The 26,343-nt window shown below is 37.0% G+C and overlaps 1 non-coding gene across 1 annotated transcript; it reads right to left on the reverse strand.

The window, feature by feature from the left end:
• Positions 1-9,031: 9,031 nt before the first annotated feature.
• On the reverse strand, positions 9,032-9,161 carry LOC111758917 (small nucleolar RNA SNORA76). The gene has a single exon (XR_002793039.1). It is a non-coding gene; the product is annotated as a small nucleolar RNA SNORA76 (small nucleolar RNA).
• Between the last annotated feature and the right edge of the window lie 17,182 nt (positions 9,162-26,343).

A 26,343-nucleotide genomic window follows, 5' to 3' on the forward strand; every position in this document is an offset into this window, starting at 1 on the left:
GAGTTGAGACAATCAAAGATGTTCAAAAAAATCTCCTTAATAAATTCAATGAGATAGCTAAGGAGACTAAGGATATTAAGAAGACATTGGATGAGCACAAAGAAGAATTTGAAAGCATGCATAGAAAGATAGCAGATCTTATGGGAAGGAAAGGCACAATAAATGAATTAAAAAATACACAGCAGATTTGAAAAGGCAGAAGAATGAAATGGTGAGCTTTAAGACATGGCCTCCAAAAGTGAACATACAAATGAACAGAGGAAGTAAAGAATGGGAAAAATTGAACAAGGTCTCAGGGAACGAAATGACAACAAGAGATGTATAAATATATGTGTCATGGGTGTCCCAGAAGAAGAGAAGAGAAAAGGGGCAGAAGGAATATTGAAGAAATAATGGTAGAAAATTTTCCAACTCTCCTGAAGAAAATAGATTATCTGTACAAGAAGAACAACATACTTTCATCTGAATAAATCCAAATGGACCAAACTTGAGACATACAATAATTAGAATGCCAAATGCCAAAGACAAGAAAGAATACTGAGAACAGCAAGAGAAAAGCAATGCATAACTTATGAGGGATACCCAATAAGATTAAATGCTGATTTCTCATCAGAAACCATGGAGGCAAGAAGGCACTGGTATGCTATATTTAAGATACTGCAAGAGAAAAATTTCTAGCCAAGAATCTTATATCTGGCAAGATTGTCTTCCAAAATGAGGGCAAGTGTGGCAGGTTGGTATTGTTTATATGCATTCCAAAATTAGACATTGGATTGTGTTTGTAAAACTGGTCTGTTCCTCTGGGTGTATTAGATTTCATTAAATTCAGTGGTTTCACTTTTACTTTATTAAATCAAGATCAGGGTTTTTATTTAACCACATCATTAGGGCATGCAGGGTTGAGTCCCCACTCCGTTGAGGGGGATAAAATAGACTCTCACCTGGAAGTACATACACAGAGAAGAAGAACACAGAAAAAGAGAGACAGCTCATTAGACATGGCAGTGGCTGCAGGAAGAGAGATGAGCCTGATAGTCTACAGCTGACCTTTTCAAGACAACAGAGCAACTAAACCTGGAAAGAAATGAGCCCCAGGGAGAGAGATGAGCCTTATGACTGCCTCCAGCTGAGATAGAAAGAAGCTGTGTCCATGCAGCCTTAAGAGGAAACAGGAAGGCTGAACCCTTGCAGACATTGCCTGCCATCTTGCTTCAACACATGGCAACAGAGTTTGGTGAGGAAGTAACTTTGATTTGGATTTTTAGGGCCCTTTAACTGTAAGCTTCCACCCCAAATAAAGACCCTTTATAAAGGCCAACAGATATCTGGTACTTTGTATCAGCACCTCCTTTGGCTGACTAATACAGCAAGTTTAGAATAGTCACGGATAAACAGAAACTGAGAGAGTTTACAACAAAGAGACCAGCCTTGCAGGTAGTACTAAATGGCATTCTACAGTCTGAAAAGACAGGAGAGAGAGAGGCTTGGAAGTTTCTAGAAATGAAGATTATATCATTAAAAGTAACTAAAAGCCTCCAAAGAGTGGTGAAAATAAAATATGACAGATAAAACCCAAAGGTCAAGGGGGGGCATATATGGCTTGAGCAGTTGGGCCCCTGCCTCCCACATGGGAGGTCCTGGGTTTGGTTCCCAGTGACTCTTAAAGAAGACAAGCAAGACAGCAAGCTGGCACAATGAACTGGCACAGCAAGCTGGTGCAGCAAACTGATACAATGAGATGACATAATGAGATGACACAATGAGATGACACAATGAGGAGACACAATGAGAGACAAAACAAGTAGGGAGCTGATGTGGCTCAAGTAATTGGGTGCCTCTCTCCCACATGGGAGGTCCCAGGTTCAGTTCCCAGTGCCTCTTAAAAGAAGATGAGCAGACACAGAGAGCACACAATGAACAGACTCAGAGAGCAGACAGTGAGCACAAAAATTACATTGTGGGGGATAAATAAATAAATAAAATAAAATATAAAAAAAAAACCAAAACCCTGGGCCGTGGATGTGGCTCAAGTGGTTGGGCTCCCATCTACCATATAGGAGGTACCAGTTCAATTCCCAGGGCTTCCTGGTAAAACAAACTGGCCCACACAGAGTGTTGGCCCATGTGGAGAGCTGGTGCAACAAGATGATGCAACAAAGGAGACACACAGGAAGGACAATGGTAGATAGAGCAAACCAGGGAGCTGTGGTGGCCAAGTGATTGAGTTCCACTCTCCCACATTGAAGGTCCCAGGGTTGGTTCCTGGTACCTCCTAAAAGAGAAGACAAGCAGACACAGAGTGTGCATGGTGAACAGACACAGAGAGCAGACAGTGAGCAAAAAAAACACAATGGGTGGGGGAATAAATAAATAAATAGATAAATTTTTAAAATCTAAAAAAAGAAGACTCAAAAGTCAAAATGGGTGAAATAAGAACTAACTTTACAGTAATAACATTGAATGTTAATGGATTAAACTCCCCAATCAAAAGACACAGACTGGCAGAATGGATAAGAAAATATGAACCATCTATATGCTGTCTGCAAGAGACTCACCTTAGACCCAAGGATAACAATAGACTGAAAGTGAAAGGCTGGAAACAGACATGCTATGCATGAGGTAACCAAAAAAAACAAAAAATAGAGGAGGAAGTCAGGAAAAAAATTCCATTTACAATAGCAACTACAAGAATCAAATATTTTGGAATAAACTTAACCAAGGATGTAAAGCACTTGTATTCAGAAAACTACAAAGCACTATTAAAAGAAATTTAAAAAGACCTAAATAATTGGAAGAACATTCCATGCACATGGATTGGAAGACTAAATATCATTAAGATGCCAAGTCTATCCGAATTGATGTACAGAATCAATGCAATCCTGATTTTTTTTTTAAATCTGCATCTTTTAAACAAATGGAAAACACAATTATCAAATTTATTTGGAAGGGTAAAATGTCCCAAATAGCCAGAAACATCTTAAAGAGGAAATGCAAAGCTAGAGGACTCCCATTTCCAGACTTTAAATCATATTACCTAGCTACAGTGGTAAAAGCAGCATGGTACTGGCATAAAGACAGACACATGGACCAATGGAACTGAACAGATGGTTAAAAAACTGACCTCACATCCAGTGACTTTTGACAAGCCTATCAAACTCAGCCACCTCAGGTCGAACAGTCCATTCAATAAATGGTGCTGAAAGAACTAGGTATCCATAGTCAAAAGAAGTAAAGAGGAACCCTATCTAACACTTTATACAAAAATTAACTCCAAATGGATCAAACACAGAAATATAAATGCAAAAACCATAAATCTTCTAGGAGAAAATATAGGAAAATATCTTCATGACCTGGTGGTAGGAGATTGATTCTTAAAGGAGATGAGAGGAGGGCTGAGAAGGGCTACTGATGCTTACTGTAAGTAAAAGTTATAGTTAACTTTACTGTAAAAGTGTGGGAATATAGAGTTGATGTAACAGATTATAGGGAGTAAGAGCTGGTTTATGAATGGGAATATGGCTGGAAAGGGTCATCTAGGGATGTAAACATCAACTGAAAGAAAGCTAGAGAATAATCTAGGGACGGAATGACACAGTAAACCCAGAGGTGGATGAGAATTGTGACTGGTGGTACAAATTCAAGAGTGTTCTTCCGTGAGCTGGAGCAGATGTACATACTACTGCAGGTGGTGGGAATGTGGAGAGGCATGGGAAAAATACAACTGGAGTGACCTATGACTGTAGTTAACAGCAATACTGTAATATTCATGCATTTGTGCCAAAGATGTACTGTTGATAATGGGGAACTATGGAAAAATGTACCAAATGTACACTATGAACCATGGCTGGTGGTAATAGTCTGATGATATTATTTCATAATCTTTAACCAATATTCCATCATTTTGTCACGTGTTGTTGAAGAGGTGTTGTATGGGAATTCTACACATGTGCATGATTGTATCATAAGTTCACAGCTTGTGTAATAAATATATATTTTAAAATAATAATAGGGTGGTTTGGGTGTAAAATACACCAAATATAAGATATGGAGTATAGTTAGTGAGGGCGCACGGTGGACAGTGGGCGGTGTCAAGGGCAGACGCAGAGCGGCGCGAAGAATGCTGCAGAGACGGAGAGTGGTGGCAACGCGTCTGCTTTATTGAGGAAGACAAGCGTTTATATAGGCTAGGGTGCTGGCGGTAGCAAGGCTAAGCCAAATAAGGCAATGTATGTGAGGGGAGGCCGCTAATTGGCTGGGGGACGGTTGGGGGTGAGGTATGAGGGTAAGGGGCGACGTGTGGGGTGCGGATTGGCTTAAGCTGAAGGCGACCTCCGATTGGTTGTTGGAGGCTGTTGCTAGGTAAAGGGGCAGAGGCGAGGTTATCATTCTGGCGGGGGGGTATATGGGGGCTGGGGCAGAAGATAAGGGGAAGTTGTGGGTTGGGTTCTGGTGAGGCACGGGAGAGGCAGGCCGATTACCCTAGGGCGACCCCTATGGAGACTGGATGCTGGGTGGAGATAGAGGACCGCAGCCCTTACAGGCAAGAGTAGCAGGGGGGCGACAATCTACCCGCGCCAAGCACTCACCCAGCAGGAGACGAGGCCTCATCTCAACGTGCTGGGCCTGCCCAACGATGGTAGCATGCTTGTTACCTCAGTTAGCATAAGATTTTGATGATATTCTTTCATATTTTGTAACAAATGTCTCACAACAATGCAAGGTGTTGGTGGTGGGTTGATGTATGGGACCCCTTTATAATGTTACGCATGTTTTTTTGTAAGTTCACAACTTTTACTATATACTTAATGTATATGTATGTTCATGTATGAATGATACTTTAAAAAAAAATGTGTGTTGGGAGAAAAATACACCAAATGTAAGATATTTTGGTTAGTAGTAATATTTTGAGGATGCTCTTTCATCATTAAAAATATTAAAAATGTTTCACAACAATGCCAGGTATTGGTGAGGTATGAGGGCCCTGTATGATGTTATGCATGTTTGTTACATAAGTTCACAACTTTAATATACAATTATTGTTTATGTATGTTTATGTATGACTGATATACTTCAATAAAATTTTAATGAAAAAAAATTGAGCAGTGTCTCAGGGATTTGAGTGATAGCATGAGGCACATGAACATATGTGTCATGGGTATCCCAGGAGGAGAAGAGAAGGGAAAAGGGGCAGAAAGAATATTTGAAGAAATAATCACTGAAAATATCCAACTCTTATGAAAGGCATAAATATACATATCAAAGAAGCACAATATACTCCAAACAGAATAAATCCTAATAGACCTACTCCAAGACACATAATAATCACTGTGTCAAATGTCAAAGATAACATTCTGAAAGCAGTAAGAGAAAAGGGATTTATAACATATAAAGAAACTCAAGAAGACTAAAAGCCAATTTCTCATCAGAAACCATGGATGTGAGAAGGCAGTGATATGATATATTTAAGGTACTGAAAGAGAAAAACTATCCATCCAAAAATTCTTTACTTGGCAAAACTGCCTTTCAAAAATGAGGGAGAGTTTAAAATAGCCACAGATAAATAGAAACTGAGAGAGTCTGTCAATGAAAGACCTGCCCTGCAAGCATTAGTAAAGAGAGTTCTGTAGGTTGAAAGGAAAAGACAGGAAAGAGTTGCTTGGAAGAAATGAAAATCATCAGTAAGGATAACTAAAATGGTAAATGCAAAAACTGAATAGTACTGTATCCTACATATTCAATTCTACTCATTAACTCTTATAAGAGTCAGAATACAATTGAACAAGAAAAAGGCATATTTCCTGATAATTGGTTGCAAAATATTAAGTGGTAAAGTGGGACAAAAGCAACCTAAAGAGGGGAAAGAGAGGGATTTGGGAGCAGAGAACATGTACACTATTGAAGCTAAGTTGGTATGTTTTCAAATTTGTAGGCTAGAGATATAGGTTGTGGAATATAAACCCCAGGATAACCACAAAAAAAGTATTTCAAAATATATACAGAAATAAAAACAAGAAAGAGAACAGTCAGATGCATCACAAAATATCAACTACACAGAAAAGAAGGTTGCAATAAAGGAAAAGAGAGAATGTATAAAAATATATATATAACATACATATTTTTTATATATGTGACATAAAAACCAAAGGACAAAATGGCTGAAGTCAGTACTGCCTTTACAGAAATAGCTCTGAATGTTCATGGGTTAAACTCACAATCAAAAGACACAGATTGGGGAAGCAGATGTGGCATAACCAACTGGGCACTTGCCTACCACATGGGAGGTCCTGGGTTTGGGTCACAGTGCCTCCTAAAGAAGATGAGCAGACACGGCACCCACCACAATGAGCTAGCCACTGCACCCACTGCAATGAGCAGATGCCACAAGCCACCAGGAACTGCAGCCCACAGTGAGTGTATATGGCTCAGGCCTTTGGGCACTTGCCTCCCATGTGGGAGGTCCTGGGTTTGTTTCCTGGTGCCTCCTGGAAAAGGTGAGCAAACAATAAGTAGACAGATAAGAGAACCATCTAGGGGGAAGGGAACTAATTTTTTTAAAAGAAAGTAAATAAATATTTTTTAAAAGGCATAGATTGGCAGAATGGATAAAAAACATGATCCAACTATATGTTGTTTACAAGAGACTCACTTTAGATCCATAGACACAAATCACTTGAAAGTAAAAGGATGGAGAAAGATATTCCATGCAAATATAACCAAAAAATAGGTGGGGTATCTATTGGACAAAATAGACTTTCAGTCAAAGTTATTATAAGAGACAAAGATTAACACTATATGTTAATACAAGGGGCAAGTGCCAAGAAGAAATTGAAGTAATAAATATTTATGCACCTAAACACAGGCCCCTAAAATACTTGAGGCAAACACTGGAAAAACTGAAGAAAGAAATATACAGCTTTGCAGTAATAGCTGGAGACGTCAATTCACCACTAACATCAATAGATAGACCACAACAAAAGCAGGGAGTGAAGCTAGCTCAAGTGATTAGGCACCTCTCTCCCACATCAGAGGTCCAAGGTTCAGCTCCCAGTGCCTCCTGGGAACAAGGAAGAAACAAGGAAGACAAACAGAAACAGCAAGTGAAAAACAACAAGGGGATGGGGAAAAACAAAAAAGTAAAATAAATCCTAAAAAAAAATTTATGGGGGGGAACTGATGTGGTTCAAGCAATTGAGCTCCCACCTCCCATATGGGAGGTCCCAGGTTCATTTCTGGGTACCTCCTGAAATAAACAAATAAACGAACAACAACAACAAAAAAATGAACGAGCAAAACAAACAAGAAAACTTAGGAAAGCCACTGTGACTCAGTGATTGAGCATCAGCTTCCCACATATGATGTCCCAAGTTTAATCCTTGGGTCCCAGTACCTTAAAAAAAAAAGAAAAAAGTATGGAATGCAGCAAAGGCAATGTTGAGAGGAAAATTTATAGCCCTAAATGCTTACATTAAAAAAGAAGAAAGAACTAAAAGCAAAAACCTAACTGCATAAACTAGAGGAACTAGAGAAAGATCAACAAATTAAACCAATGCAAACAAAAAGAAAGACATCGCAAAGATTAGAGCAGAAATAAATGAAATTGAGAACTAAAAAAAAAACAAACAATAGAAAGCATTAACAAACTAACAGTTGGTTCTTTGAAAAGATTAATAAGATTGACAATCCATTAGTTATACTGACAAAGAAAAAAGGAGAGAGGATATCAATAAATAATGTCATAAATGATGGGAACATTACTACTGACCCTACAGAAATAAAAAGAATCATAAGAAGATACTATGAACTATTGTATACCATCAAATTAGACAACCTAGATGATATGAACAAATTCCTAGAAACACACAAACAACCTACACTGACTCTAGAAAAAATAGAAGATCTCAACAGACCAATTTTAAGTAAAGAGATTGAATCAGTCACCAAAAACCTCCAATAAAGAAAAGTCTAGGGCCAGATGGCTTCACAAGTTAATTCTACCCAATAATTCCAAGAAAAAAATAATATCAATCTTGCTCAAACTCTTCCAAAACACTGGACAGGAGAGAACACTGCCTAACTCATTCCAACAGGCCAATATCACCCTAATACCTAAGCCAGATAAAGATACTATAAGAAAAGAAAATTACAGACCAATTTCTCTTATGAGTATAGATACAAACATCCTCAAGAAAAACTTGCAAATCAAATCCAACAGCACATTAAAAGAATTCTACCCCATGATCAAGTGGGTTTTGTCCTCCGAGGTATGCAAGGTGGTTAGTGTAATATATCACATTAATAAAAGGAAGGGCAAAAACACATGATCATCTCAATTGATTCCAAAAAGGCATTTGACAAAACCCAGCATCGTTCCTTGATAAAAGCTCTTAGAAAAATAGAAATAGAAGAAAACTTCCTCAAAATGCAAAGGCCATATATGAAATACCCACAGTGAACATCATACGTAATGGTAAAAGAACAGAATAAACTACAACAAAGCTACTAGAGCTGATAAATGAATTCTGCAAAGTGGCAGGGTACAACATGCAAAAATTAGTAGAGTTTTTATTCATTAGTAATGAGCAATCTGAGGAGGAAATAAAGAAAAAATCACATTTACAATAGCAACTAAAAGAATCAAATATCTAGGAATAAATTTAATCAAGGATGCAAAGGACTTGTACAAAGAGAACTATAAGACCTTGTTAAAGTAAATCAAAGAAGACCTAAATAAATGGAAGGATATTTCACATTAATAGATAAGAACACTAAATATAATAATCATGTCAATTCAACCCAAAATGATTTAAAGATTCAACACAATCCCAGTCAGAATTCCAGCAGCCTACTTTGCAGAAATGGAAAAGCCAATTATCAAATTTATTTGGAAGGAGAAGGGGCCTCAAATAGTCAAAAACATCTCAAAAAAGAAAAATGAAGTTTGAAGACTCATACTTTCTGACTTTAATGACTGGAATAGAATTGAGAGTTCAGAAATAGACTCTTACATCTATGACCAATTGACTTTTTTTTGTCCTATCACTCACAGTTAAAGTCACCACCCATAGGGTCAGGTGGCCCCAGTTTGCGCAAGCACATACTCTGGCACTGCAGCTTAACCCCCAGTGCCATGCGCAGGCATGGCAGGGTCTCAAAGGCAGTGCATCACCAACTGATTTTTGACAAGGGTGCCAAGTCCACTTAAATGGGAAAGAATAGTCCCTTCAACAGATTGTGCTAGGAGAACTGGTTATCCATATGCAAAAGAATGAAAGAAGACCCCTATCTCACACCACATACAAAAATTAATTCAAAATGGATCAAAGACCTAAATATAAAAACTGGGACTATAAAACTCCTGGAAAAAAGTGTGGGGATGCATCTTGAGGATCTTGTGGTAGGCAATGGTTTCCTAGACTTTACACCAAAAGCACAAGTAACGAAAGAAAAAAATAGATAAATGGGACCTCATCAAAATTCTTAAAAAAACTTTTTGCATTAAAGAACTTTATCATGAAAATGAAGACAATCTACTCAGGGGGAGAAAATATTTGAAAACCACATATCCATTGAGGTTTAATAACCAGAGCATACAAAGAAATCCTACAGTTCAGCACTAAAAAGGCAAACAATCCAATTAAAAATGGGCAAAGACTTAAATAGACATTTTCCCAAAGAGAAGATACAAATCGCTAAAAAACACATGAAAAGATAAGCAACCACAATAAGATACCATTTCACATCCACTGGAATGGCTACTATTTTTAAAAAGAAAGTTACCAGTGTTGGTGAGGATGTGGAGAAATAGGAACATACATTATTTTTTGTTGGGAGTGTAAAATGGTACCACAACTGTAGAAGACAGTTTAGCAGTTCCTCAGAAAGTTAAGTATAGAATTATCATATGACCTGGAAATTTCACTACAACTTCTCTAATTTAAATAACTGATTAATTAATTAAAAATTTTAAAAGATATAATGGAAGAGAAAAATTCATTTCAATAGTGGATGGAAGGAAGGAAGGAATGAAGGGAAATACCTAAAAGAAATAGCCACAGCCTAAATGTGGAAGAAAAAAAAACACTCTGAAAGTCAAAATAAATTTGATCAAATAGAAATTTTTGTTCCTTCTTAACTAGAAAGACAATCAATTGATGACAGTTTTCCCTAAATTAATGCAATAAATAAATAAATGCAATGTATTTCCAAAAAATGTAAGTATATAATTTTTCACAAGCTAGACAATTTGATTATAAAGTTCATTTGGAAGAAGCAAGAAATAAGAATAACCAGAAAATTCCTTAAAAAAAAAAAGAAAGAAAAATAAATCAATGAATGAGAGCTAGACCTAATCAGATACGGAAAAATATATTTAAAAGTCTCTAAAACAGAAGCAGTGTAATACCCGTGTATGGATAATTAGACATACTAATTAAATATAATACAAAGCTAAAAAAAACACACAAAAATTAGTCACAATAATCTGGTTTTACATTTAAAAAATCAATACCAAATTCATCACATTAACAGAATAAGGGAGAAAATCCATATGATCATCTCAAGAGAAGCAGTAAAAGTGATCCTGGCAGCCCTGGGGATGTACAGACACCATTGGCAAGACACACGGTATCGAAATCAATACCCCCTCGGAGGGTCCTCTCTGAGAGTATATGAAAAGCTATTTACCCAATACAACATAGTTGCACTCACTTGTAGATCACTTAATCATGATTCTTCTATTTCTTTTATTTGAACCTATAATTTTTAATATACTTGTTAAATATACTTCTCAGAGACATAATATCTATGTCCCTACTCAGCATGAAGCAATCAGGAGACATTGTCCCAAATCTCTTGTATTTGAGGAATGAACAATAATAAGGGGAAATGTAACCTCTGAGTAAAGCAGATTTACTGTATTTGTAGTTATCTGATGTTAACTGATTAACTGGTAATGTTATAAAAAATAAATTTATTTTAAAATGACACAAATATATTCTGCCGAACACGTAACAGAATGGCTAAAATGTAAAGAGGATGACAATTCCAATTATCAGAGGATGTGGACCAACAGGGATTCTTATACTTTCTGAGTTTAGTACAATTACCTTTGAAAATAGTTTGGTCATGTCCATGCTATGACCCAATAACTCTACTCCTATATATATTTCCAAGAGAAATGAAAGCACATGTCCATGAAAGCATGCACAAGAATATTTATAGTAGCTTTATTCACAATAATCCAAAGTTGGAAACATCATTAATAAAATGGATCTGTAAGTTGTAGTATAATCAGATAATGGAATGCTACACAGCTGTGAAAAAAGAGAAACTACTGAAATGTGCAACAACATGGATGTATCTCACAGATATTACATTGAGCAAAAGAAGTCAGTTTCCAAAAACACAAACTGTTTAATTTCATTTATATTATATGAATTTCACAATCAGGGAATACTAATCAACAGAAGCCATAATAATAGTTTTACCTTGGGGTGAGGGTGGGGGCGAGAGAGTGGGTTTTGACTGGAAATGGGGTACAAGGAAGATTTATGGAATGCCCGAAATGTTCTATATCTGGATCTGGATTGTGGTTATAGGGTCTATACATATACATTAAAAGATTCATTAAGCTGTACATCAAGGTTAGTGCATTCAACTTTATATGTATTAGACATCAATGAAAAAAAATCCTTACCAATGCTCTGCCAACTCCCCAGAAATGTTTATTACATTTCCATAACTCTTAGTGGTGGTGTTTGGGAAGTGAATGGATATTCAAGTCTTTTTAGACATTTCATTTGTAGAGCCTTAAATCCTTTAGAATTAGAAAGAGAGAGAGAGAAGGGAGCCAACTTGAAGAAGCTTCTAATGCTTAAAGATGTGGCAATTTTGGCATCAGTAAGAATAACAACTGTAATTAACTGAAACACATGAAATATTTTTAAATCCATGGATTATTATAATACTTTTTAAAAATCCTTCACTCACTACTTTGAAGGATGCTAGGGACCCTCAAGGTAATCAAATATTTTACGATGGAAAGTTTCTCTTTATTATAATGTTCCAGATAATAAATGAAGAAATACTGATAGAATTTAGAAAATTACTGTTTAGTAACATCTAATGAAATAAAAGATGTAGACATATATTATAAATATCAGCTAACATCACAAAAAGAACTTTAATTGAGTTTTTATATCTAACTACCCATCCATAGGAAATGCAGAGGAACATATTAGTAATACCATGGAGATGAAGGATGCAAATATCAAAATCCAGATTATGGGAAACTCTAGAGAATACATGTAGTAGTTTGAGTCTTTTGTGAACTCCAAAAAATTATGTTCTCAAATTGTTCCATTCCTATGGATATGAACCTATTGTAGGTGGGACCCTTAGATTAGATTAGCTATTATTTAAGGGTTATTTGATTAGATTACTTCAGTAAGGCATAGCCCAGGGTGGGTCTTAATCCTCTTACTGGAGACCTTTATAAACAGGATGCATATGCAGAGAAAAACATCCACAGAGACAGAGAGAAACTCACAGAAGCTGATTATAGATCAAGTCCCAGAAGCCAGAAACTGAAATCAATGGAACCCAGGAGAGAAAAAGCCACAGAAGGAGGAGCCAGAAACTGAAAGCAAGCAGAGCCTGGAGAAGGCAGAAATGGGCAGGCACTGACATTGTGCCCTACCATGTGACAGAAGTCCAGGATCATCCATAGCCAATGTTCAGGGAGAAAAACATTGCCTGATGAAGCCTTGATTTGAACACCTTTCCAGGGCTCAGAACACTAAACTCATAAGTTAATAAATCCCCATTGTAAAAACCAACCCATTTCTGGCATATTGCCTTGGCAAACTAAAACAATACATGACCTAATTTTTTCAGCAAATAAATAACATGAAAAAAATTCTATAGAGAAACCTATGGGTTAGAAGAGATTTAAGAGGCATACAAAACAACTACAATGTATGAACTTAATTTGAATCCTGATTTGAATTTGAGAGAAAGAGGGAATAAGACACTCTGGGAAATTTGAACACTACCTGGACATTGGATGATAACAAAAATATAATATTAGTTTTTTAAGTATGATATTAGTTATTTAAGTGGGGTTTTTAAGAGCCTTTAGATTTTTAAGACACATGCAGAAATATTTATGAATTATGTGATGTTGAAAATTTCCTTCAGAATAAATCTAGGAAGTGAGGGAAGTGGAAGAAGTACATAGAAGTATAGATATAATGAGATTTCCTGTGACTTGATAATTACTGAAGCTGAATTATGGGCTCATAGGGCTTCATTTTATTATTTCTACTTTTCAATGCATATGAAATTATATACCTATATATTTAATGGAAAATTTCTGTACTTAAATTCTTCCTTTCATTTCTAATATAATTTGTGTCTTCTCCCTCTATTGTTCAAAGTGTCAGAGGCTCATTACTCCTTTCAAAGAATCAAACTTTGACTTCCTTGTTCATCTCAACTATATCTTTATTTTCTATGTCCTTAATTTTTTCTCTTATCTATATAATTTCCTTCCATGTTCTCTGTCATTTTTCTATAGTCCTTTTATTCAATTCTTAAATTGTACACTTAATTTTTAGCCTTTATAATTTCCCAATACTACTTAAGTATAAATTCTCCTCTAAGTGTTCCTTTCAGTACATTTATTAGTTTTTATATATAGTATTTTTATACTTATTTCATTCACTTTATTTTTAATAATAAACTTTATTTTAGAGGAGTTGTAACTTCTCTTACATGAAACTTGTGCAGAAAATAGAGTTTCTTATATACTCCAATGCCCACAGTTTCTCCTATTATCTTGCATTACTGTAGCACATTTTTTACAATTGATGAACCAATACTGATACATCATTAGTAACTAAAGTCTATAGTTTACATTAAGTTTCACTCTTCATGTTGTACAGTTCTGTGGATTTTGGCACATTTATAATACCATATATGCACCATTACTGTATCATATAGAATAGTTTTCACTGGCCTGGAAAATGACCTGGACTCCACTTATTCCTCCCTCCCCCACCTCCTCCATCCCCAACCTACCGGTAACCACTGGTCTTTCTACTGTCCCTACAGTTTGCCTTTTCCAGAATGTCACAGAATAGGAATCATGCTTTATGTTAAATTTTCAGACTGACTTCTTTCTCTTAGCAATATGTGTTTAAGATTCTATCATGTCTTTTCATGGCTTGATAGCTCATTTCTTTTTCTCACTGAATAATATTCTATTGTATGAATATACCACAGTTTGTTTATCCATTCACCTATTGAAGGGTATCTTGGTTGCTTACAATTTTTGGCAATTATGAATAACGTTGCCATAAACATCTGCATATAGGGTTTTTTTTTAAAGACTTATTTTATTTCTCTCCCCTCCCCCCCCCCATTGTCTGCTCTCTGTGTCCATTCACTGTATGCTCTTCTGTGTCCACTTGCATTCTTGTCATGCGGCACTGGGAAACTGTGTTGCTTTTTTTGTTGCATCATCTTGCTAGGTCTGCTCTTTGTGTGTGCAGTGCCACTCCTGGGTAGGCTGTGCTTTTTTTTTCACGTGGGGTGCACTCCTTAAGTGTGGGGAACCCCTACACGGGGGACATCCCTGTGTGGCACAGCACTCCTTTTGCGTGGCAGCACTGTGCATGGGCCAGCTCACCACATGGGTAAGGAGGCTCTGGGTATCAAACCCTGGACCCTCCATATGGTAGGTGGATGCTCTATCAGTTGAGCCACAACTGATTCCCTGCATGTAGGTTTTTGTATGGACATAAGTTTTCACCTTCTTTGGGTAAATACCTAGGAGCACAATTGCTGGGTCATATGATACAATTATATTTACCTTGTAAGAAACTGCCAAATTGTCTTCCAATATTATATTGCATTCCCAACAGCAATGGATAAGAGTTTCTGTTGTTCCACATCTTCTCTAGCATTTGATATTGTGTTTTGGATATTTTTGCCATTCTAGCAATTGAATAGTGATATCTCACTGTTGTTTTAATTTGCAATTTCCTAATGACATATGATGTTGAGCATCTTTTCATATGCTTGACAACTGTATATCTTCTTTGGTGAGATCTCTGATCAGCAACTTTGCTCATTTTTCAAATTGAGTTGCATGATGGTTAGGCTAATGTGCCAAGTTGACCAGGGAATGGTGCCCAGTTGTTTGGTCAAGCAAGCACTAGGCTAATTATAATACTAGGGCATTTCATGGACTTCAATTGCATCTATGGCTAATTATATCTACAATCAACTGAGGATATTGCCATCAGCAATGAGTGACATCTCATGCAATTAGTTGAAGGCCTTAAAAGGAAAGTGATTTCAGCGTTCATGAGAGAGAATTTCCATCTCTAATTTAGACAGCCAGCATTTCTTGGGGAACTCATCAAGGTCCTTCATTGGAGTCCCTGGCTTGCAGCCTGCCCTATGGAATTTGGATTTATGCATCCCCACTGTTGCATGAGACAATTTTATAAAATCTCATAATATTTACAGATATCGCCTGTTGGTTGTTTCCCTAGAGAACTCTAATACACATTGTCTTTCCATTTTTTAAGATTTTTTTATATATTTTGAATACAAGTCCTTTGCCAAATACGTGTGTTGAAAATATTTTCTCCAAGTCTGTGGCTTGTGCCTTCATTCTCTTAACAGTATCATTTGCAGAACAGAAGTTTTATAATTAAAATGAAGTCCAATTTATACATTTTTTTCATGGATTATGTTTTTGGAGTTTTATCTAAGAAATCATTGTCAGACCCAAAGTCACCTAGATTTTCTATTTTATTTTCTAGAAGTTTTATAGTTTTGAGTTTTACGTTTAGGTCTGTCATCCACTTTGAGCTAATTTTTTGTGAAAGGTATAAGATCTGTGTGTAGATACATTTTTTTCACATATGGATGTCCACTTATTCCAAAAACATTTGTTGAAAACACTATCCTTTCTCCAATGAACCGTCTTTGTTCCTTTGTCAAAAGTAGCTGACTACGTTGGTGTGGACTCTGACTCTGGAGACAGACTGCCTAGATTCTAAAGTCCAGCTTCACCATTTACTAGTTATGTGACTTTGAACAAAGCAACTTTCCTTGCTTCAGTTTCCTCACCTATAAAAAAGGGATAATAACAGTATTTACTTCATTGGATTGTTGTGAGGATTAAAGTCATTAACAATTCACAACTGTACTGAGCACCTAGTCAACACTAAATAAAGTGTGTATTTCACAGTCATTCCAGCCATTGACAGATGTCAATACATTTTGTGGAATTCAGGTTAGAATATAAAAAGGGATGCACAAAATGGTAAAACCACTTTGGGAAAACAGTTTGGTGGTTTCTCATAAAGTTAACATAGGCTTACAACATGACCCAGCAATCTCCCTCCCAAGTATCTACCCAAGAGAACTAACACTTACATTTGCACAAAACGGTATACATGAATGTTCAAAGCAGCATTATTTATAATAGTGACAAAGTTGAAACAACCCTAAATACCTAACAACTGGTAGATGGACAAACAAAATGTGGCACAACCAAACCATGGAATATTATTCACCCATAAAAAGGGATGAAGGGCTGGCACATGCCTCAACATAGATGAACCTTGAAGACACTGGGCTAAGTGAAGGAAACCAGATACACAAGGCCCCATAGTGTATGATTCTGTTGATATGAAATATCCAGAATAGGCAAATCTATAGAGACAGAGAACAGATTGGTGTTTGCCTAATTGAAAATATATTCATGCAAAATATCTGTGCAAAAAGTTTCACAGGACATCTTGATTAAATAAACTGTGGTACATCCATATTTAGCAATAAAAAGGAACAAGCTTCTGATACACACAAGAACATGGATGAATATTAAATGCATTTTGCTTAGTGAAAGAAGTCAGACCCCAACAGCCACATATTGTATAATAATATTCATATGATATTATGGAAAAGGTAAAGTTATAGGGATGGACAACAGCACAGTGGTTCACATGGTTAGAGGAGAGAGGAGTGATCGACTACAAAGAGAACATGCAAGGGAACTGGTGGTGGAGACATGACTCTAGGCCTATGTAAAAAAAACAAGTTGTACATCACAAACAATGAGCTTTAATATATGCCAGTTTAGAAAAAAATCAACCATGATATTGGAAGATCCCAAGACTGAATGCAGACCATGTAAATTAAATCTAACTCTATTACAAATGTATGGCATAACCTCACTTCAGTGCATGGGAGAAAAAGAACTGACAGAGTAACTTTGGGAGATGGTATTTTGACTGGGCATTGCAAAGCTAAAGTCAAAAAGAACTGTACATGAACACTGTACTCTAATTTGTAAGTTTGTTTAGGCTAACAATTCTGAAAGTATTTTCATATGTATTAGAATTGAGCAAGTAAACAACTAAATGGTAGACAATGGGAGTCAGTTTTCTCACACTGAGAGAAAAGTTTCCAATAGGAAAGGGCGGGTAGGGGAAAGCTAAAATGAATTCTGTGGTACTGGATTAGATTTGGAGACATTCGTATGAATTTATGCTTAGTTTAATATATCTACAGATAGATTAATACAGAAATAATTACAGATATGTGTATACATGTGAGTCAGTATACATATATGTTTCCCTGAATTGTCTGTCTGGGGTGCCTGGAAATGGTGATGCCCCAATAACAATGGGCCCACACAATTTTCCAATAATAGTAACCAGGGCTCCTTGAAGAAATACTTGATTCTAAGGCTGAGACAGGGAAAAATACAAGGTAAATCTGCAGCATCTTGTAGTGCCAGAAAGTAAGGAAGTGCTCAATACTAACAAATGAGCCTTATAATGATGGGAGCCTGTCCAAGGGACACAGGAGCCAACCTGACAGATCTCCCAATGGTTAACTCTTGAACAATTCACAACAAAATAAAAATGTAGCACTGGCTTATAATCCAAATTGTGAAATAAATTACTCCATACTAACGTAGACAATGACTGAATAAATACAGGGGAGAAGAGGCAAATGTTCCTTACAGAAGAATTCCAAATAACATATGTAAATATTCACCCCTCCAAGAGATGGAGCTGAATCTCTCCATCCATTTCATGCATGGTGGATTTAATGACTCGCTGTAACCAAGTGTATTAGTTTGCCAAAGGGCTGCCGATGTAAAGTACCAGAAATATGTTGGCTTTATAAAGGGTATATCTTAGGCCTAAAAGCTTACAGTTACAAGGCTGTGAAAATCCAACTCCAGGAAACATAAGAGGTGCTTTCTCACCCAAGTCAGCTGCCTCATGCTGAAGCAACATGGTGGGCCATCTCTGCCTGATCTCTGCCTTCCCCTCTGGGCTGTGCCTTCTCCCAGAGCTCAACTTTGGGCAACCAGGCATAGGGCTGGCCTCTTCCCAGGCCTCCTCTCTCAGGCTCAGCTGCGCCACTTTCTTCCCGATTTCAGCTGCAAACTATCTGACAAATGGTTCATCTCTTCCAAGGACCTCAGCTGCTTGAACCTCTACTTTCTGTCAAATGGCAGGATCAAAAATGGCACAGCTCTCTCTTCCTGTGTGTCTCCGTTTTTTGTTAGCCCCAGAAAGAGGGCGGAGACTCAACCTGGGTCACACTCAATGACATAGTCCAAATTGAAGCAGTTTCATACTCATAGCAATGAATTAGTTCACAAATAATCTTTCCCTTTTGGGGATTCATGAAAGAATTTCCAAACTGCCACACCAGGTGGTCGAGGTTAATCTAACCTGTAGTAAATCATGTTGATAGCATGCATCCCCATATGACTGAATGAGAACGGCACTTCACTTCTGTGATCTTATTTCCCAAAATCCAAAGCCCCAATCTAATCAGGAGGAAAACATCTGACAAATCAAAATTGAGGGACATTCTACAAAATACCTTCCAGCACTTTTCAAAACACTCAAAGTCATTTTTTTTTTAAAGGAAAGACTGAGAAACTAACACAGACAGAGGAGACTAAGGAGACATGATAACTAAGTGCAATGTGGTGTCCTGGATGGGATCTTGGATCTTGGGACAGAAAAAAGGGACATTAGTGAAAAAAACTGGTAAAATTCAAATATAAAGATTTCATTTAATAGTGATAAACCAACATTAACCTCTTAATTTTAACTAATGTATCATGTTTAGGTGTGGGTGACAGATATACAGAAATTCTCTACTATCTTTGCAACTTTTCTGTAAATCTAAAGTAAATCTAAAATTCCAAAATAAAAAGTTTATTTATTTTAAAAATGGGATGCACAGAAGAAAATTAATTTAGATTATTTTTCATATAGCTTTAGATCAAGAATTTCCTTTTCCATATCAAAAAGAATACCCTGTATATATTTTCCACAGAAAGTTTTCTAATTTATACTGCTTTCCTTATAAATCAAAAGAGGTGGCAAGTTCAGTTTTTCTACAACCATCCTCTTTAGTATTTGGAAGAAAAGGATGAACTGTGTGATCAAGGATCATGTTCTACAGCTTGAATAATCTGTTATTTTTAAATGATCTGTATTTCAAGTTAGAATCACTTACATGTCTTGGAGAGATGAATTCAGAACCACAAAAGAAAGCCAGCCTTGCCCATCCCTTCCCCACACAAGACATAGCCCTGTGTCCAGTGGGGCTCAAAGACAGGCCTCTCGCCTGTTTTATGTGTCCCTCCTCTGTAACTAGGAGACAAGTCACTTCCTTCCTGAACTTGTCCAACCGCTTAGGCTTGAAGGTGTCTGCAGCCCCAGCCTAAGGCCTTGAAGCCCACACTGGTGGGCACCGAGGTGCTCTTCACCATGTCCCCCAATCTGCTCAGCAAACCAGCCAGGCAGTGGGTCAGGCAGGTGGACATGTTGCAGGCTCTCATCAGGGCAGTGATGCTAATTAGAAGAACTGAGAAGAGGAAGGTCTTCATTTAAAATGCTGATATTTTGTTCATCGTGGATGTTTGCACTAATTTTTATTTTTTAAAATATTGCATTGAAATATTGTTTGTCTTGATGTCTGAGTTTTTTGCCCCACCCCTTAAATTTTGCACGAAAGGGTGCCTCACTTGCCTCACCTTAGCCCCAGTCCCGCTTGCCAGTTTTTATGAGTGCCGCACCTTCTCACTGTTAGCTAAAGGTAAAACAATTCGTGTGATCCATATCTCTTTGGGGGGCTCCTCACCCTTGAAATTCATTGCAACTAGTCACCTGTGACTTCAGCTCTCTAGTAGGCTCAAAAATTATGATTTTGTAGATTATTCAGCTTTCTCTCATTGTGTAGGTGGGAGTGACATTCTTTTCTTGCTTTCTACATCCTAAGCAGGAGTAGAACTCTTATTTTTTAATTGGAAATTATTTTTATTATAATTGTATGTAAATATATTACTAAAATTCAAAAAGGAAGAGAAATGTTATTCTTATAAGATTATTGAATTTCCTTCTTGATTTTTATTCTCATTTGTTTCTTTAACAATGGTGTATTATGTCAGGTTCCCTGGAAAGCAGACTCTGAATTGGAGATTTATGTGCAGAAAGTCGATCAGGGAGTGCCCTTGGGATCAGCACCTTTGGGAGACTGAAGGAAATGGGGCTGGGGAGAAGGGGGAAGAAAGAAAACCTATCCTCCAGGGAGTTCTAGAGCTGGGCTAGCACTTCAGAGTTGTTCCACCTTCAAGCTTGGGCCTTTAAAACTCTGTGGAATAGAATCAATGTCATTGTCATACAATTTGTACAAATCACACAGGGCCTCACACACAGAAGAGCTCCATGCTTGGTTTGATGCTATGCTGTCCTCATCTTGAAATTCTTAAAACTTTTGAACAAGGGGCTCCATGTTTTTTTGCATTAGGCCCTGCAAATTATGTAGCCAGTCCTGCCCTCAATGATACATCCAATGAGAGTTATTCCTAGAGAGGGAACGGACCTCAACCAAGGCAACCCTCCTGGCTGATGGCAATTTCCAAAGTGACTCATCTAAGAACCATCAGCAACCAATGCTTCAGGGAGTAGAATCCTCCAAGGATCCTGAAAGCAAAATCTGGATGGTGCAACACAGCACCCTGCTACAAAGAGCCTCAGACAGGTGAGTCTTATGCATACCTGTAATTATAGTATACATACACATCTGTTGTCTGCTTTTCACCTAACATATCACAGACATTTGCAGTGAAAACTGCATGGTCTTCATAACTACCTTTTGAACTATATTTTGCATAAACAGATGTATATGTTTTAGTTAAAGATTCATTTTCTTCATCAGTCATTATTTTTATATTTAGTTTACTATTTAATTGTACATAATTTTATTACCAGCCAACTCAAATTTTCTGTGGAAACAAGGGTATTACAAGCAAATTTATCTATTGATTTACTGTTGAATAGATTTCTAACTTACTGTTACATAGATGTTATAATGAACATCTTCCTTCATACAGGGTTTTCTACGTTTGAGATAATTTCTTTGGTGTAAATTTTCATATGTAAAATTATTAGATGAGAGAGACCATTTTTAGGACTTTTGAAGCAAATTGCTAAGTTGCTTTCCTTCCAAAATTACACCAACTTATCCACCCAAGAACAAGAGAGTACCTGTTTCTCAGCATCATGGTCATTATTGTATATTATTTTATATATCTTTGCTTACTTACGAGAAAATAGTACTTTAAAGTTATTTTATTCAACATCACTAAGAAAAAAATTTAAACATATTGAAAAATTGAAAGAATTGTACAGTGAATACCCATGTACTTACCACCTAGATTCTCCAATGAAAATTTTGCTATATTTGCTTTACTACATATGTAGATATCTATCCATCCCTCTCTCCATCCAGCAATACATATCATTTTATAACATATCTAAAAATAAGTTGTACAACAGTACTTTCACCCCTAAACACTTCTGGATGCAAATCATTAGAGTTCAATATTTGCCTACTGTTCTCTTTTAGGTAAAATTTATACACAATGAAAAGCCTAAAACTTAAATATGCCATTTGATGAATTTTGACAAACAGCTACACCTACGAAACACCAACTTGAATCAAGATGCTTGGTGTTACCATTACAGCAGAAAGTTACCTCATGCCCTTTTCCATCAAACCCTGTCCCCAATACATGCCCTTCCACCCCAGAGGCAAGCACTGGTCTCAGTTTTTTTTTTTGAGGGGTGGGTGGCATAATTCCTTCTTGATCCATTTCATTCCTTTGTGTAACTTGCCATCCTCAAAGGCACTTGCTATATCTGTTATAGACTCAAGCCCTGCGTAAGAAAACACTGATGTCAGGGGCCCAGGAGGAAATGGGGGACAAAGCAAGGACCAACCTGTCTATGCTCAGAATGGGAGGACAAGTGCTGAGGGGCTCCTATTCTGTTTTTAAATCATAGTGTACTTCAGCCAATTCCAGAATTTCATATAAATGGAATCATATGATATGTACTCTTTGGGGTAATCATGATATGCACACACACATACACCCACTCACACACCATCACACAAAATCTTAGAGACAAAGTGAGTGGTTTTAATTTTATTTTAAATTTGTATGTAAACTCTAGGCTATTACTAGATTCATAGCTAAGAAGTTATTATTAAGTTCTGAAATTGAATGGTATATCACATAGCCAAAATGCTTTTTTTTTTTTTGAAGTTCTCATTTCCCTGAGGATAGCAGCTATTGAAATACCGTATTTCAGAGCTTAGGTTAAAATACAACTTTTGGATCAATCCATGTGCAAGCAAGACATTATTTTTTTTTAACCCTGGCCCTTTCTCCATCTTGGCAGGATTTGAAGATATCTAATTAATTGAAGTGTTCCAAACTGTACAGAGATTATACCTTTTGAAGAAGAGAGCCAAAAACCTTCCATCAAAGGGCCTATTGAGAGAGAAAATATTAATACAAAGAAAATGAAATGGTTGCTAACCAGCTGTATATTAGTATATTATCAGAAACAATGATGGTACTTGTCTTTATTTTTGGGAGGAGGGGCAGGCTAAAATCTCAGTTAGCAGGATTCCCAGATACGAATTCTGACTAATGATCAGCAGTGACCTAATAATTCTAATACAGGAATCTACATCAGAAAAATTACCTAAAAAATGGGAAATCCTGTATGAAGGACTTTGTTCATTATAACACTATATAGCTGTACCAAAGAAAACACTGGGGAATTTTGAATGTTTGACTGTAAACTTAATTGTAAGATTTTGTCCTAAAGATATCATCACATAACTATGTTGAAAAGTGCCCAAAGCAAAAATTTATACCAAAAATGGTTATGTTCTATGAATTATTAAACTTGAATTCAGTAATTATATTTCCAATTTGTCTAATCTACATACCAAATTTCTACACTTCCAATATGGCCTTTTTATTAAAGTACGTTAATATGCAGACTTCTCATATTTCTGCTGCATTTGATAAGACCCCTGTTTCTCTAGGACAATGGATATGTTAAAATAAATATATGTAGCTAGATCCTTCTGCTTGGTCAAACCATTTGTAATGAAAGGCACACTGACAGTATATAAATTACCCAAAGAAACTAGCATGTGGGAAATTTCCAGTTTTGCTGCAGGAAATTATGTATTTGTTCATTTATTTCCAGGTAAATCCTAAAATTTACTAAATTTTTCCTAAAAAGAGAAAAGAAAATTTGTACCAGCAGAAAATTTCTCAACTCATTTCTGTGTTGATAAATCTGTTTAAATCAATCTTCTTTGCTTGAATCAGAACTCACACATCTGCAAACTGGCTATGGACTGGAGTTCCTCATATTATCAAATTTCAGGTTTATGCTTACTCTCACACATTTGAGGCAGAATCAGACAACAGAAAGAGTACAGTCCCAGGAATCAGAGTGTTTGTGACTTGTGACTTGTTTCTGCCCCCAACTCTGTTTGACCTTGAGTAAATAGTTTGTCCATTCAGGACCTCAGCTTCCACATCTGAAAAATGTAGCTTTTGGATTGAATGCATCCTAATTTTCATCCCACTTCTGAAATTCTATAAAGGTGCTGTAAACTTTGTGCCATGTTAACCCTGCAGTACTTTTCTATAATACCATATCACTCTTTACCTTCTAAAAGTATAGCCAAGGTCAACCCAGAGTTACAAGGATGTGTCATTCCAGTGTTAGGCATTACTGGGAAAATACTGCTCCATCCTCCAGGTAGGAGCAGTGAGTGATTCTTAGGACAGATAGAAGGAGGAGAGGAGCATTGTGACCTTCAAAGCATAAATCAATAGAGCTAATTCTGCTTTTTTGAAACAGGTCCGCTTTTGTGCCTGGGCCCTTGCTTTCTGAAAGCAAATTCCTATGCTGCAAGCCATAAACAAAAGATTCCCAAACAGGGTTGTGTGATGATGAGTTCACCTAGAGGCACAACACATCTTCTGAGGGAGCCTGCAAATTGGCTCTGAAACACTCTTCCCAGAGCACCCTTGAAGAAGGAGTCTGGACAGAGGAGCCAGGTAGCCCAGGCAATCATTCAGCAAGGATTTAGGGCCCATGGTGTGCCTTACCATGTTTTAGGGTGTTGGGAATAAGCCAGGGATCCTACCCTCAAGAAGTCTAGAGTCATTCTCATGAAATGATTAAAGAAGAAGAGAAGGCACTGCAGGATGAATGTTGAGCTGAGTTATAAAGAGTATAAATGTTGGAGGTGGAGACCAGTTTTGGCCAGAGCATTTGGATAAGGCTTCCCAGGGGAGGTAGTCTAGAGCTGGCCTGTGGGGTGGGGGGGGGTATGGATGTGGAGATAGGCATAAAGGAGGAAGCCAGGTATTCCTGGGGGAAGTCTCACTACAGGCTTCCCTCTCCTGGGGCAGAAGGCCCAGACAATTCTCAACAACCTGCTACCCATTCAAAACACTCATCTCCACAACCCCCAGAGAAATAAATCTGTATCACCAGTCACCTGAAAATGTCCCCTCTAAAGATATTTCTAATGTTGTTAGGAGAAAATGAGCTGAATATGATGGCCCAAGTTCTGGTTGGTCACTCTGAGAACTGGACAAACTTCACAGATGACATCAAAGAATTGCTCAGGTTACATTCCATGATGATTAAAACTATTTTTTTTTTTGGCTCGCAGGCAAAGGCCAGATGACTCTTTTCTTGTTTTCTCTGATAGCACTCATCAATAGAGGTTTCCTTCATCAACACTGTCAGAGAATTAGGGGTTCACAAAGGACATTTTTTATATAATCCTTCAAATGCTAGGGGTTTTTTTCTTTGTTTTAAAAATTTAGCTAAATCTTCCAAAAAATACAAACTTCCCATGCACTTTTAAGTTAGAATAGAATGCTCTTAAAATAAATTTTAAGATTGATGAGCATGTTTATCTAAGGAGAACATAAATTAATGTTTTTGCTGTCCTACAGTAATGCCCTCAGACAGGCTTTGAGATGTGTGGGATTGATCTCTAGTCAAAATGATCCCAGACTACTGTGCTTTTTAGTTTCTTAATCTGTATTTTATAATTAGTGTTTCCTATTTCATTATCTGACTGTAAGGTATAATTTCTGGCATTATTGATACAGATATTTCTAGTAATGACTCCATTACTGCTTACTTTGCTCTTCAAATTTATTGTTTTCAGAAGAACAATATAGTAGTGTTCATGAAAATCATTTACAAAGCAAAAGTAAGATGGTCTCAAATTAGGACTTAAGTGGTTTTCTGAGTGATGTCCACACGCCTTAAAAAATGTATTTTTCCGACCTCTACTTTCTTTTTTCTGACTCTGGCACTCAAATGTCACATATAAGAATAGTTGCTAAAGATAAATCTCAGTTACACTTTTCAGTGAACAGTAACAGGAAGACAAGTCCTTGGGTGTAAACTGGTTTTGCATTCCAGACTGCAATCACTGACTAATTGCATTTCCTGGATACTACATGTTTACAGAACAGTGTTTCTTTACTTCAGGAAGCTCAATTGTAATAAAACACCTGCTTGCAATTATTTGATTAATGTTTGCATCTGCCAATAAACTGTAAATGCCAGAAAAGCAGGGACCATGTCTGGTTTTGCTCACCATTATACCCACAGCACCTAGAAGGTGCTCATTAAGTTTGTAGTAAATGACTAAAGGCACACATGGGACAAGTTTAGAACCCAGAATTTTGGTTCCACTGGTGCTATATTGTACAACAGTGGACAGGGCATTAAACCTCCTCTGATTGTCAGTTACCACATTTGGGAGAAGGTCTTCAGGAAGATGGTAACTTAATTTACCCACGATTCAGTTTCTATTCTATTTAAATATTAGTACAAGGAAAGAAATAGAAGATGTCAGGTGAAGGCAAGACAGGCCTGGGCG

Source organism: Dasypus novemcinctus, chromosome 10 (genome assembly GCF_030445035.2).
Source record: "Dasypus novemcinctus isolate mDasNov1 chromosome 10, mDasNov1.1.hap2, whole genome shotgun sequence".
In the NCBI taxonomy this organism is placed as follows: Eukaryota; Metazoa; Chordata; class Mammalia; order Cingulata; family Dasypodidae; genus Dasypus; species Dasypus novemcinctus.